At 46.2% G+C, this 15831-nt stretch overlaps 1 protein-coding gene across 1 annotated transcript in view; it reads right to left on the reverse strand.

The window, feature by feature from the left end:
- The window catches only part of STX8 (syntaxin 8), a 119729-nt gene that overhangs the window by 85268 nt on the left and 18630 nt on the right, over positions 1-15831 (reverse strand). The gene's annotated exons all lie outside the window — the stretch shown is intronic.

Raw genomic sequence — 15831 nt, forward strand, 5'->3', positions numbered from 1 at the left:
TATATTGGTTTCCTTTCTCCTTGCCTGAAAGATAAAATCTGCTTTGAGTGTTAAAGGAAGGTGGAATCAGTCCCCAGCTCAGAATTTAGTCCTTTTCACTTGTCTCCTGGTTTTCCAGGTGACAAGGTGATGCAGTGTTATTAGAACGGAGCCCCAAATTCTGTGAGGCTGCCGAGGGCCCTGCCAAGCAGCAAAGCTGGAGTTAGCAGGATTCACAGCATTCAGAGGTCACTGCTGTTGAGCAGCCAGAAGCAGCAATGCCACACCTTCAACTCTCACACTTTCACTATTTTTACTATTGCTAAAAAGCTGTGTTAGGACTAGGAAGTAAAAACTTCACAAAATGAGATGAGAAAGGGTAATAGAAGCCCATCACTGCCATCACTCCCCACCCCTACAGCACTCCTAACCATACCTTTTGGAAAATACAAAAGGAGGAAGATCCAGCATCAAGTAGCCTCTTCCCCAGAGAAGGCTGGGGGAGGGGACCAAAGACAGCACCTGCAAACAAGAGCTTCCCTGTGCACCTTCAGCTCTGCTTCCCTGTGGGTGCCTTTTATGCCCCATCACACATGTGCCTCCATGGTGAGGAAAATGAGCTTATTTTCTGCCAGTAACACTCCACAGGCACAGCAAGGCCAAGAGGTTGTCATGTGCTGTGCTATGAGAAGCACCAGCAAGCTTTTCCTTGCCACCAGCCACGATTCAATAAGCAGCACCAGACCCTCTTTCCTAACAGCTGTCACCACGTACCTTACAGCCAACCATCCCACCTCAGTCCTGCCACAGAATCTGGAAGGGACCACTGAATCACAGAATCACAAGGGCTGGAAGGGACCACAAAGGATCATCCAGTGCAACCCCCCTGCCAGAGCAGCACCACCTAGAGCACGGCACACAGGGACTCATCCAGCTGGGTTGGAATGTCTCCAGAGAAGGAGCCTCCACAGCCCATCTGGGCAGCCCCTGCCAGTGCTCCCTCACCTCAGCAGGGAAGAAATTCTTCCCTATATTTCTTTGGAACCTCTTCTGTTCAAGCTAACACACAGATTCCAAGCAATGGATGCTGAGTAAAGACCTTGCAATCACCCGGCCTGCCCTGGAGGGAAGCAATGCAGAATGGTTAAACCTCTTGCCTCCAGTTCTGGTCTAGCACAAGACAACTTTGAAAATCAAGTTTCAGAAAGAGGAGAACAGAACTGGAGGGTAGGGATTAGACAAGTCTCTGGAATGACAATGAACTCAGGAAGAACAGGAGGTTACTAAGAGTCATTTACTAAAAGTCATTTTCAGCCAAGCCCAGATGTGAAGAACCTCTCCTATCTCTGCTTTTCTACCTCCTCCATGCTCAATGTCACTGAATATTCAACCTCTCTGCTTTAGGAGTAAGCACCAAGCTCTGGGGATGAAGACCTAGTCCTGTAACAAAAAGGAGGAACACACTGACTTTACATCTAAACCTTGAGACCTCCCCTTACAAAAGTTCCGTGGTCTACAACTAGAACAGTAATTTCTTTTCATTGAAAACACACCACCCACACTACCCATAAGCAAAACTATTATAGTTCCTATTGTAACCAAGCATCAAATGGAGTTTTTCCTCAAGAAGTGAAGTCACAACAGCTTAACAATTGGAAAGTACTTGGAAAGTACTACACTGAAGTTAAATGGTCTCTATGCAAGTTTAAGCACCATGACAATTAGCAAAGTACCATAAAGCAGTGGGGAAAAATCCAACTGCCCAACAGCATCCCAGCTGCAACAGATGCAGCAGTACCAGCCCAAACTCTCACAAGCTCTTGGATCATTAGCACATGAATGTGTACCATGCTACAGTCTCCCCTCTCTATCCACAGGCTGGTGCTCTGAGGCAGCTTGGTCCTAATAATAAGTTCCACGTGAAAATACTTCTTTATAATGGCTCCTATTACATAAAAAGTAGTCTGTGTCCTATGCTCAAGCAGAAGGAAGCTTTCCTCCCAGCTTATCTGATTTGCTATTCATTTAAAATATCATGTTTCAGAGGCCACTTTAGAGTTCAATTCACACTGCTAATTTTCTTTGGCATAAACCCACATTATCTACAAACAATTACAGTAATGTGATCCCCATACCCTGTTGCATAGCAACTGGATAACACAGGGAAAATGCTGCTGTTCCAAAGGAACAGCAGGTAACAGCAAGCAGAGCTGCAGCAGGAAGATGCCCAGGTGGAAAAGAGGAGGTTGAGAGGAGACAGGAGCACTCTCTACAACTACCTGAAAAAGAGGCTCAAGTGAGGGTGTAGTGAGGTGGGGGTCTGTCTCATCCCAAATAAGAGTGACAGGACAAGAGGAAACAGCCTCAAGTTGTCCCAGGGGAGGTTGAGGTTGGAGCTGAGGCAGAACTGTTTCCCTGAGAGGGGTGTCAGCCCCTGTGCCAGGCTGCCCAGGGAGCTGGGGGAGTGCCCAGCCCTGGAGGGATCCCAAAGCCCTGGAGCTGAGGTGCTGAGGCTGTGGGTCAGTGCTGGGCTGGGCAGGGTGAGGGGAGGGCTGGGACTGCAGCAGCTTCAAGGGCTTTTCCAACCAAAATGGCTCTGTGGTTCTATGAAGGCAAGAGTTCAAGAGGCAACACCAAAATGCCAAGGTGCTACCTCAGCCCCCAGCTTGCTTGAGGCATTGTCCTGGACTCCCCCAGCCTGGAGAGATCCCTTCCAGTGACACTGTCCTGTCTCACCAAACACTGCAGTCCTGATGGGCATCTCCTGCTTGCTCTCCATCTGCTGAGCCCCAGAAAGGTCCAATTTTTCTTACACCTACAAGCCCAAGGTAGACCTTGCTCAGGGAAACATCAGCTGGAGGAAATGAAGCAGACAAATGAACAAATCCCTATATCAAAGCATCTTCAAGGAGATTTCAGAGCTGAGCCAAGTCATGATGGATCTTTGCACAAACCATCGCTCTCAGAGACTAGCATCATCCCCTCCAACACCACATACCTATGCTACAGCAGAGACACCAGAGCTCTGCAATATAAAAGCAATTAGAAGAGTTTTGCTTTGCAGTCTTTGTGGAGGGAGGAACTGGACACTGAGCACCGATGGCCTCAGCCCAGTGCTGCTGCAGGGCATCACCAGCCCATGCACCTGCCAGGTGCTAACCCAAGGACCTGGTTGGCTTTGTCAATGGCAGTTGTTTCTGTCACTGTGCTCTCTACTTTGAGCATGGCACTATAAACACAAAGGTCAGAGACAGAGAGGAAAAACGATCTGGGGAGTTCCTTGCAAATGTTATCTTACTTTCACACAGCATCTGCCCAATAACAGACCAACCCCAACCTTCTGAAATCTCTGGCAGACTGGAAACCAATATTCCTTTCAGCACTTGTGCTAACACCAAGAGGAGATTGATGCAACAGGCTCAGATGAGTAGCCACGGGGAGCCCTGGAGGCTCCAGTCCCCAGGCCAATCCCCCAAGCATCCCTCTTCAGAACTGGGAACCCCATGGCCTCATTATTCCAGGGCCAAACTCATCACTTTATCAAAGACAAAGGCATCTCTTGAATTCTTACCCTGAGCTTGGAAAAAGGCTGTCAGGCCCAGATGTTTCAGACTAAAAACTTTGGACTCAAACCAGCATTTTTCAGCAGAAATTGGTTCTATAAGAAAATTCCCAACAAAATGCTGAGATCAGACAACACCAGAGTTATTCCAGCACAATGTGATCCAGGTAGCCAAAGGCACCTTTGACAGTGCCCCTGCACTTCAGCTACAGCCAGTTCATATCATAGGATCTTTTTTGGAGTATATTATTTAGTCTCCTCATGCTAAAGTGCTTCTTACAAGACTCTGTTGTAAGAAAAGAGGAATTTTCTCTGCTTCCATGTCCAAGACCTGTACTACTGTACCAGGGCATTTTTCTAGTTCTTGACATCTAACAACAAAAGCAGTTCACCAGGTGCAACAAGCACAGCACAGCCACATCCAGAGGGACTGGGGCAGCAGAAAAGCACTTGAGTCATAGAATCACAGAATCACAGAATGGTGGAGGTTGGAAGGGACCTTTAGAGATCATCTGGTCCAACTCATTGCAGAAGCAGGTTCACCTAGATCAGATCACACAGGAATGTGTCCAGGTGGGTCTTGAAGCCCTCCAAGGAAGGAGCCTCCACACCCTCCCTGGGCAGCCTGGGCCGGGGCTCCCTCACTCAAATACTTTGTCCTTATGTTTAAATGGAACCTTTTGTGTTCCAGCTTCATCCCATCACCCCTTGTCCTGTTGCTAGATACAACAGAGAAAAGTGCTGCCCCAACCTCCTGACACCCACCCTTTAGATATTTGTAAATGTCAATAAGCTCCCCACTCAGTCTCCTCTTCTCCAGACTGAACAGCCCCAGTTCCAGAAGCCTTTCCTCACAAGGAAGATGCTCCAGTCCCCTGATCATCTTGGTGTCCCTGCACTGGCCTCTCTCCAGCAGTTCCCTGTCCCTCTGGAGCTGGGGAGCCCAGAACTGGACACAGGACTCCAGATGAGGCCTCACCAGGGCAGAGCAGAGGGGGACCAGAACCTCCCTCAACCTGCTGCCCACACTCTGCTGGATGCCCCCAGGCTGCCATTGGCTTCTTGCTCACAAGGTCACGTTGGTTTATTGCCAATCAGGACTCCCAGGTCTCTGTCTGCAGAGCTCTCTCCAGCAGGTAGGCAGGTAGCAAGGTGGAATATTTCTCACAAGACATGGCCTGGATAATACCTGTTTTGGGATGAAGAGGGCTAAAGTACATTTTAGTACATCAGCAATTCAAAAAACAGCTTGCACTCCTACACCTTATTGCACCCCACCATGCAAGGAAGCTACTTTATGATGTTATTTTTCACTTATCACAATAATTACACCACAATCCCTTTTAAAGAGTGATCTCAAGATGCTTTACAATACCATCCTTAAAATTATAAATGATGTTTATGACAAATGTAGTTTTGAGGCAGGAACTCTCTCCAGAACTCTCATTTCTGCTTCCACCCCATTGCCACCAACTGGGTCCTGGTTTCCCACCAAGAGGCAGCCATGGGGCTGAGTTCACTGGCTAAGCATAGCCAAGTGTTACCTGCCATTTCCAGCAGATCTGACAACAGCAGTGTTCAAACAAGCAAGAAAGCCACATGTCCCAGACACATACTGCACAACGGAGATCCAGCTGCACACAAGCACTTAAAGCAACCTGCCTCATCCTGATTTCTCCTCCTGCTATGCTCAGGGCACTGCAAGATGTTCCATTTCATTCTCTTATGCTGATTCCCAAAGTGATTCCATATGTTTTGTTCCTTTATTGCAGCACAGCTCAGCAAGGAGCTGAACATGCCTGGTGACTCATACACATGATAGGGTCTATCAGCTTTCAAAAGTTGCCACAAGTGGGTCTGTGTTTCAGGGCTTCTTGGTGAGACAGTGAGGCTGGAGTGGCCTCAGCACCAGTCTGGCAGGGATTTTCCCAGCACCACTGGGAGCAGAGGGGTGTCCTCACTGCATCCCTCCAGGCTCTCACCTACACATCATGCACAATCCCTCCAGGCTATAGGAAGCCTCAACCCACCTCCAGCTCAAAACCTGTTCTGATAATTAACAGTATATCTTATTCTACCATCTCACCTCAACTCTACACCACATCATTGTATCCAAACTCCTTTTCACACTCTATCTACCTGGCATTAAAGGCCTAACAGAAGACACTAAAATCCCTCCATAAAACAAGCCACCACAAACTCTTACAGGTGAAACTCTGGTACTTAAACTTTCTTGAAAACTCAATATCCAACACTTCAAAAATGCACAGCAGTTGCTGCACCCACAAATTGTTTCTGGTGTCTCACCCCAAGCTCAACTTCCTTGGGAGCAACAAATGCTGCTGGATATTTTGAGTTGTGCTGGCACCAGATTGACTTCTAACAAGTCAGCACCAGTCACGTCAGGCACAATAAGCCATAATCACCCACAGGACTCCACAACACAAGCATCAGAGAAGCAATATATTCCACTTGGTGTCCAGGAGAACAGTAGATAGAGGATAGCTTCTCCATGCAAAGACAGGAGGGGAGATGAGCTGGAAGCTCACTTGGGGGTAATGGGAAAACCAGGAGAATCTGCTTGAGAGCACTGACCAACCCGCTCAGTGGTGAGTAAACCCAGTTCAAAGCACTCTTTGGATTCCAGCAATACCTCACAAGAGCAACATGCCCAGAAACACAGCTTGCTTATTCTCTCCTGTGTTGTAACCATTCAGGTTTCAACCCTACAAGTTTTCTGGGAAAACTATTAAAAGCCTAATAAGCATCCAACCAAAATCACCATGACGCAAGAGCATATGGTTCCTACCAAGCATGACTTGCTTTTAAGCCTGAATATCACCTTCTTTCCAGTAATGCCTGGGCAAGCAAGTTATCAAGTGATGTGGGACAGAGCACTCACCTATTATTCCCCCCTATAAATGCTCTGAAAAAGGGGAAAGGACGGAGGAAGCACTAAAGTTAGAGCCTTTGAAACTCTCAAGCTGCATTTCATTGCCACAAATAGCAAATATTTTTAAATGAAACATTATTTTTAGCATAAAGTGGTGCTTAACAATTCCAGAATAAAAATATTGCCCAGAGACTGGCCTATGTCATCATCTGAAAGGGCTGAGACAGCCGTGTCCTGCTGACAGCAAACACCAGCTCACTGGAATGAGCCAGAAAGCATTTGGGACTCTCACTCTTACATGCCATTAACATCCTCCCTGATTCAGCTAAAACACAGAGGGTCAGTGCTTCAGGAGAATGAGCCAGGTATAATCACAGCTTAAACAATCACCTCGGTATCATCTGTGAGGGGAAAAAAAATGCAGTGATAAAGGAACTCCCATAACAGTTTCCTAGATGTTCCAGCAAAGGTTGTTCTGCACAGGACAATTAATTGCTGCCTTTCTTTCCTGCAAGCAGGGACTGTAACGTTGGGATGCAGCACTTCAGCTGCTCACAGCCAGGTCTGTGCTTCACCAAAAAGAAGCTGTAAAGGAGAGCAGTCTGGGTTTGGGCCTTCCTGCTTTCTTTAAGACACATGACAGACAGCTGCCCTAAGAAAGGAGGAACTCAGGCTAAGAAAATAAATGCCTTTCCTATGGTCTCAATTTGAGCTTTTTTTGAACAGGGGGAGGGAAAAGCTAAATTAACACAGAAAGAAATCATCAGGGTGTTGAAATATCTACAATTACAGCTAGGTTTTGTTTTCTTTTTAAACAGTTTAGAGCAAATGCCTGAAGAAGCAGATGGGAAACTCTTTTGCAAGAAGTTGAAGCTTATATCTATACTAGAGCTCTCCATAAGTCCTGCTAGAAAACTAGAGATTTAACAAACAAGATGTTTAAGATCATAATCCTTATCAAAAAATCCTGAACAGCCTGAAGCAAAGAAGAGTCAGACACTTGATTTTCCTTCACAGGAATTTCTGCAGCATTTCTGATCACCGTGAAGACAGATGAAGGAAGACAGCTTCCCTCCTCCCCACCACAGGGTGGGTGAGGTAGGGATTGACTAACTGTGGAAAAATCCACATAATTGAGAAGACAAATGTTGAACAGCTATTTTATGGCTTGAACTATTCAAGGAAAAAGGCAAACGGTGCCAAGAGGCCAGACAGCCTCACTGTGTGTGTGTATGTGTGTGAAGACAGAAGAGCTCAGGTCCATTTCAGAAGTGCAATGCTTTTATCCTCATCCAGGTTGTGCCTTGCTGGTTTATCTGTTTCTGTAAGCAATGTATCAAGCTGTAAAAGAACACTGAAAGAAAACAATCAAACATCTCCCAGTATTATGTGTACGCTGAGTGTAACAAAAATATACACACAGGCTTGGTAGCATGACCCATTATGGAGGCTATTTGTTGCTTCCCATGAGAAGGCCTTATTTTCAGTTGCTTCAAACTCAGGCTCAAGATTCCCAACTTGGATGTCTGCTTCCACATGAATTTAGAACAAAATATTACAGTTTCAGCCAAATTGTCTCAGCCATTTCAGAACAATGCTGGTTTTTCCATGTTAAGACTCTCCAGAGGCCTCAGGAGGTACCCCAGTGCTTTCACATGAAGACACACAGAAGTTAGATGGAGATGGAAAAGGACCCAGAGGAGAACTAGTTGAGCAAGAATGTTGGAATACTGAGGGGTGATTTCAAAAGTGAGGATTAGACGTTCAGAAGGGAATATCAGCTCAATAAAAGCAGCAGAATGAGAAGCCTGAAGGAAACCAAGCTGTTGAGACAGGAAAGAGAGAGCTAGAGAAGGTCACCACAGAAAATCCAAAGTTGTCTAAGTCCATCTCCTGCTCTAACTCAGCTGAAGCTGTTAGAACTAACACACATTCTTAAAGTCCCAGCACAGGGAGTTCCCAGCCTCCTGACACGGGCCACGTTGCTGCTGTCAGAAGGATTTTCCTGCTCCTTTTGACCGCAACTCAATCCTGTCACCAAAAGCCTTCTCCCTCCCCTTTCAAAGCAGCTTGTTTCATTCTTCAAGAACCTTGTGTTCCCATCTCAACCTTCTCTTGTTTAAACTCAGCTACCCAAGCAGTTTGTTTTCCTGGTGGGTCATGCCTCAGGACTTTAGAGTATGTTTTTGCTTACCCTCTGGGCCCTCACCCCAGGTCCATGTCATCCTGGCACTTCTGGCCCAGCTCACATGCTTTCTCCTCCTCAGTACCATGAGTAATGAAGGGTCACATATTCTCCATGCAACACTGGTTTGTACAGAGCCTTTTCCACAATATTATGCTATTTTTCATGTTTAAGAGCTGACCCTATATGCTATACCCACCTTGAACTTGAACCTTACAGAACAGTTATCCTTTGCAGGTTGCCTGACTAAATTTCCCTCTAGTTTCTCCAGATCATTTACAGGAGTTCTAGCATTAATCCCAACATAGCTGCAGTCTTTCCCACCTTTGTATTTACACAGAAGCTGAGTAAGCACACTGGGTACTTCATCATCCATGTCCTTAAGAACAACGTTGAACAGAACCAGACAGACTGACACAGCCCAACTCAAGACAAACTTCCATTCTAACTATGAACAGCCAATTCCTAATTTGAGTACAATTATCCAATCAACACCACACCTACCAAAGATTACTGAACACATGCCTCCACAGACCACTTAGGAGAAAGTCTCAAGAGATAGCATCAAAGCCATTTTTAAGTCCCAATTACACCTAATTGTTTCTCCCTTCTGATAAGGCTCTTCCACCAAGTCCAAACTCAGCTGACACAACTGACTTTTGGCTCTGCTGCCATCCAATGAGACCTGGACAGGCTGGAGGGTTGGGCAGAGAGAAATCTAATGAAATTCAAGAAGGGCAAGTGTTGCATCTAGGAAAGAACAACCCCATGTACCAGTACAGGCTGGGGAATGAACTGTTAGAGAGTGGTGTAGGGGAAGGGACCTGGAGGTGCTGGTGGGCAGCAGGATGAGCATGAGCCAGCAATGTGCTCTTGTGGGCAAGAAGGCCAATGGCATCCTGGGCTGGATTACAAGGGCTGTGGGCAGTAGGTCACAGAGGTTCTGCTCCCCCTCTCCTCTGCCCTTGTGAGACCACATCTGGAATATCGTGTCCGGTTCTGGGCCCCTCTGCTCTAGGTGGTCCTGCTCTGGCAGGGGAGGTTGGACTGGATGATCTCTTGAGGTGCTTTCCAGCCCTTGAGATTCTGTGAGAGCCACTGTCATCTCATCAATACCTATCAAATAGTTTGTTTTGCTGTACCAGAGTTCTCCCAGCAGTTTGACTGCTCAAAACCCAGCCTGGAAGGGAGCACAACGATGCTTACTCCTTATTCTTACCTCTGCTGTCAGCAACCATCCACGAAGCCCATAGGCAACACATCTCACACCTCTCTCCCACTGCTTCACATCATCCAACAGCAGGAAAATTACCCCATCAGCTCACGTTGCACAGGTCCCTGCGTAGGTGTTCTCATCTGGCTGCTGACCCAGGCTTGGAGACACATCCACATTGCAGTGGCTTCCCTGGCTTTCTCAGTTTTCTTTTTAACATTAGCAGGATTTACCTGTTTTTACAGATAAGTAAACACTGAAGCAAAGTCATGTACTTGAAAGGTTAGGAAATGCTATAAATAATACTCTTTAGGGTAGATACATTTTTTCAGCCCTGTGCCAACTGAGTGTAACCTTGGTTTTTGTTGCCCAGCTCCTTCAGCAGGCAGCACAGGCAAGCCTTACTTCCTTGCCAGATACCAAAGACTTTGCTTTCCCCTCATGGTCAAATTCCTTATGGACTGCACACAACTCCAACTCTGTTCTGAAGAGTTAAAAGCTTCCTCCCAGACCTTCCAATGATGGCCCTGACAGTGTATTTTGATTTTGACAGCTTCCCTGGGAGGTGAAACACTAGCATCCCCAACTCAGAAGGCAAAATAGGAAAAGGAATAGTTATGCTTTATTTTGGATGTTCCATAAAAAGAGGGTTTGAACCCCTTTTTAACAATCATACATAAACCAAATCTAACATTCCAAACAGTGTCTAATATATGCTGTTACATCTCAAAGACATAGTTTAGTGCTGGACTTTGCAGTGTCAGGCTTATAGTAGGACTAAATGCTGTTAAAGGTATTTTACAGCCTAAATGATTCAGTGATTCTATATTCCCAGTACTTCATGGGGGATGGATGAGATGATCTTTAAAGATCTCTTCCAACCCAAACCATTCCATGATTCATTACACCCAGAGCACAGCTCATATCAATTTCTAAGTGCCTATGCCCAAAATCTTGGAAAAGCAGACCCTGTGATGCACAGTCAGACACACAGAAGGGAACCACTTCTGAAAAAGCTTGGTTAAGATGTGTTAACCACCATCACACAGAGCTCCTGGGCAGGAACAGAGCTAAATATTGCCCTAGAGCATAAAACTATCTGCTGCTACCGCTGCCACAAAAGCCTCCTATAGCCCTTGCTTTACTCACTAAGTACTTCCCCACACCTGGACAAAACAAGGCAGAGACCTTATAAACAGTTTTTGTCACCCCATATGCTCAATTCAAGCCCAGAAGAAATCAAGTCCTATGCCCAAAAGGAGGCAGGACCAGCAGAAGAGTGTGCAATTGTTTTAAACCTAGAAATGTGGGCAAGAAGTGCCACCTAACCCCAATGCTGGCATTCTGAGTGTTCATACTGAGACTAGAGTATTCCACTATTTGCATGGCTCATGGCAAAAAGCAATGTTTTAACACAGGTGTTAATTTTTCCCCCAAGAAGGGTTAAATCCCACTAAACAGTAGGCAATAAGGACAGAACATTTCCTCAATAAAACTGAGGTTGTTCCTGTTCTGTACAATAAGCTGGGGAAGGCAAATTACAATCTATCTCTGTGGTATGAGATCAGTCAAGCTATGGATGGTTATTTTACATCAGAATATTAAAAACACATGCTTCCCTTTTAGAGCTTTTAGAAAACTTGAACCTGCTGGTTCTCAGCTTTCCTCAAGGAATGCTGAACACCTACCTTCAAACCCCAGCCACCAAAGGACTCGGGCCGACTCAGAAGGGGGTCAAAGAGTTGTAACTCTCTGTGATGAAAACACATATTGTTTAGACAAGATGATGAACTTTTTTTTTCCCCTCATTTAATCTTTAATCATTTCTTATTTACGAACTAACCCTAACAATGATGTAACACATCCACAGCCTCGTTGCTTGTAGCCTCATAACTCAAACACATGCCGTACACAATGCTAATTAGTTTGTATTATAGCAAAAATGTACTTAAATGGAAATGTGAAATGACTTCAGGGTGCCTTTTTGATTACAGAATCACAGAATGGTTGGGGTTTGGAAGGGGTCTCTAAAGATCATCCACTCCAGCTCCCTGGCCAAAGCAGCTCCCACCTAGATCGGGTCACACAGGAACGTGTCCAGGCGGGTTTTGAGGACCTACAGAGAAGAAGCCTCCACACCCTCCCCTGGGCAGCCTGGGCCAGGGCTCCCTCACTGAAACGGTAAAGAAGGTTTTCCTTAAGTTTAAATGGAACTTTTTGTGTTCCAGCTTTTGTCCATCACCCCCTGTCCTGTCACTGGCCACTACAGAAAAAAGTGTTGCCCCATTCTCCTCACATCCACCTTTCAAATACTTGTAAGTATCAATCTCTTCCAGGCAACAGTTGTGACAATCCTTAGGAGATGCAATTGACTGTACAAGTAGGGACTGGACTCTGTATCAGCAGTGACATATGTGTGGTTGGGCACTGCCCTGGCAGACGTGAATCACTTCCCTGCTGCACTGTCATTTCTGCTTGCAACAAAGCCTCTGCAGCACCCTCAACACTCTCACTCAGCTCCACTTACAAGAATACTTCTCTGTATCTATAAAGCAACGTGTACAACAGAGCTCCAGTCTCAAGTGAAGCCTCTCAGTTGCATGTTGATGGCAGTGAGTCAGGTTAATGACAGTTGTGCACAGGGAAAAGTCACCAGCTCGGACTGTTCCGCTGGCACCGGGTGAAAGGCTGAGCTGAGTCCACCTCAGAGGCTTCTGTGCCACCCACCAGGACCAGAGGTGACTCTCCAACCTTCATTTGGAAAGCTATTAAAATCAAATAGCTTACATAAGAAAATACCAAATACAATGAAACACAATGCTTCAATTTGGGGTTGCTTTTAGGAATTTCATTTCGACAAGAAATGAAACACGTTACATAACCCTGTAATTAAAGTCTCATTATGAGAGAGCCTGGACTTCCACTCCTCCAGATACTCAGAACACCCCAGATACTCAGTCTGTGTACAGCATTCTCTTGATCAGTATCACAGCATCACAAAATCTGAAGGGTTGGAAGGGACCTCAAAAGCTCATCCAGTGCAACCCCCCTGCCAGAGCAGCAGCACCTAGAGCAGGGCACACAGGGACTCATCCAGCTGGGTTGGAATGTCTCCAGAGAAGGAGCCTCCACAGCCCATCTGGGCAGCCCCTGCCAGTGCTCCCTCACCTCAACAGGGAACAAATTCTTCCGTGAGTTTCTTTGGAATCTCTTCTGTTCCAGCTTGTCCCCGTTGCCCCTTGTCCTGTCATTGGCCAACACTGAGCACAGCCTGGCTCCAGCCTCCTGACACCCAGCCATTACATATTTGTAAACAGTAAAAGGATGTAAGTAGTGGTCTGGTTTTGCAGTTGATCTGTTTACAAACATATTTATGCTCTGACATCAATTTTAAAGGAGTCAGAAGCAAAAGAATCCATCTCAGCTGGTGTGTGCCAAAGAGAGCCACGTGGTAAAAATGCCAAGCACAGCAAATGTTGCAAGCTACCAGTGTCTCCCATCCATCACAGAGCCCCATATTCTCCTGCAAGCCTGTCTCAATGAGAAAACAAGATGTCCATAAGGGTAAAACAAACAGCATTGACAATTTCTGAGAGCATTCTTCCAGAATTATTGCACTAGATGAGATTGCCTCATCAGCAGGGCCCCAGGCCATTTACACTGTTTTCTTTCTCTTTTTTTCATGTAACAGATGAAAGGATTACAGAAAGTTTTCTGGGGCCAAATTTGCAACTAATAATGGGAAAATTATTTTGCTAATCCATCTGTCCCTCTCATAGCAGACTCCTGAGGCTGGAAAAAAGTGGTATCTCCTGGTACCCTGCTTCTACTTTGCTCATTGGTACAAAATCCTGTGCTCAGGAGGTTTGGATGGGACCACTGGCTTTAAGCAGAGTCATAAAATCCCAAGGACAGAGCTACACTGAAAATCTGAGTAAAGAATGACATGAGAGTCCACTTAAAACTTAGGACACATCCCAAGGAAATCATAGGATGAGACTCATTTGCTCAAGGCAAACGTCTGCAGAGCAGTCGCCTTCATCTGAACCCTGGCTCGCTTTAGGAATGATCCTAGAGAAAAAGGAGCCAGGCCAGGCTGTGTCCTGCCTTGATGCAGACATCAGTCAGGCTGGAGGGATCACCCCTTAGCAGTCCCTGCTGGTGCCTGCTGACCTCTGAGGAAGCTCAGAGGGACACTGTGGGGACATGGAGCCAAGTAAGGCTGAGCTCACTCAGCCTGCCCGAGGAGAGGGACCAGCTGCACAGGCACCACCACAGACACCACCACAGCTGGGCTATCTGCAGGCTGCAGACAGTAGACACTGTCCCAGGCTGCCCAGAGAGGTGGGGGAGTCCCAGTCCTGGAGGGATCCCAAAGCTGAGGTGCTGAGGGCTGTGGATCAGTGTTGGGCTGGGCAGGGTGAGGGGAGAGCTGGGACTGCAGCAGCTTCAAGGGCTTTTCCAACCAAAATGATTGTGTGATTCTATGCCCTCTCACAAACCTCTAGCCTCACTCCTCCTCACTGCCTGTCAGCCCACCAGTGAACTAAAAGTAAATCCCACCAAGTAACTACCCTTCTTAAAAGCAAAGTTTAATCATTTTTCAGCCATTTAACAAACACAAAAGAATTTACACATACCAGCTCCACTCAAGAAGTAAACTTTGCATAATTAATCGAGATGGCTCCAACACTTGTGCATCTGCAAACACACAGCTACACCAACTGGCACTCAGGGGAAAATGCCTCCAGCCACCTCAAACAGCTGGGAAGTGCAAATACCTCAACGGAGCTGAGAGCCTGAGCTGCCAGGGAAGGAAAAAAGCAGTCCCAAAGAACAACTTGTCTGGAAGATAAGTACAGTTATCCAGTTCCCTAAAGTCCATTTCATTAGCTATCAGGCATTATCAACCACTGCTAAATTAAGCCATATTTTACTGTAACACCAGAATGAGCTACAGGCACATCACTAGCCACAGAAGGCAGGAAGGTCCAAGGCAGGTCAGGGAAGTGGAAGTGAAGCTTCCAGCAGCAACGGGCAAACCGATGGAAAAATTGACTCAAATAAAAGGAAATATTGACACAGCACTTAATGGAGATGAACTGCCCCAGCCTCCCTGCAATACAGACCATGCCATTATCACTCAGCACTAGGAAGGAAAGAGATTCCAAGTCAGGGGAAATTACGGGGCAGTTATCCTCATCAACCTGAGCGTCTCGCAGTGACACGAGATTGGCAGAGCGCCTGAGAAAAGTCTGCAGGTAGTTAAGCACAGGGCATGAAATAAGATGTGTAAAGGAAAGTAACTGCTGGAAAATATTGCTGAGGATTTCAGCTTTTCCAGTGTGCCAGTGCCCAACCATATCACCCTGCATCCACAAAAAACCCCGGGGATTGCATAAAGTGAGAGAAAACACGGGAGCTCCGCTTGCTCGGTAGGGATGAAGCCAAGCGCTGAGAGATCTGGTCCCCTCTCTGTAAGAGTTAAGCTATTTCCCACCTCTTCCAGACTGCCTAAAGATCTACAAACAACTTTCATGGCTGAAAGGTTTTATTCTCCTGATTCTCCTCCCTCAGGATTTGGCCCGCAGTCCTCACCACTTTTTACTCCGAGCACTCAGGAAAGTTGAGAGAGTCGCCTGTAGCTCCACAAAGAGCTGACATGAAAACATGAAGAATTTTGCTTTAGGCTTTGTAACTATCTGTAAGACAAACAAAACTGGCATGATTTGCATCATTTGTAAAAAGGAAGGTTAAAAGCATTCCCAATTTCACAGATGTTTCAAGGTTCTGTTGCTAGAAAAAGTTTGGCATGGTCCCACAGAAACGCGATGGTACAGAACACGTTACCTTCGGGGTCCCAAAGCCCGAAGGATTTGGGGAAGCTTCCTCTACCCCCAACAGAGGGAAATGGGACACAGATCATATATTTTCCTGATGAGAAACCAAGGTTTCACAGAGAATTAGTAAACATGCTCATGCTTCCCACCTGTTTTCTA

Source organism: Colius striatus, chromosome 18 (assembly GCF_028858725.1).
Source record: "Colius striatus isolate bColStr4 chromosome 18, bColStr4.1.hap1, whole genome shotgun sequence".
NCBI classification, from domain to species: Eukaryota; Metazoa; Chordata; class Aves; order Coliiformes; family Coliidae; genus Colius; species Colius striatus.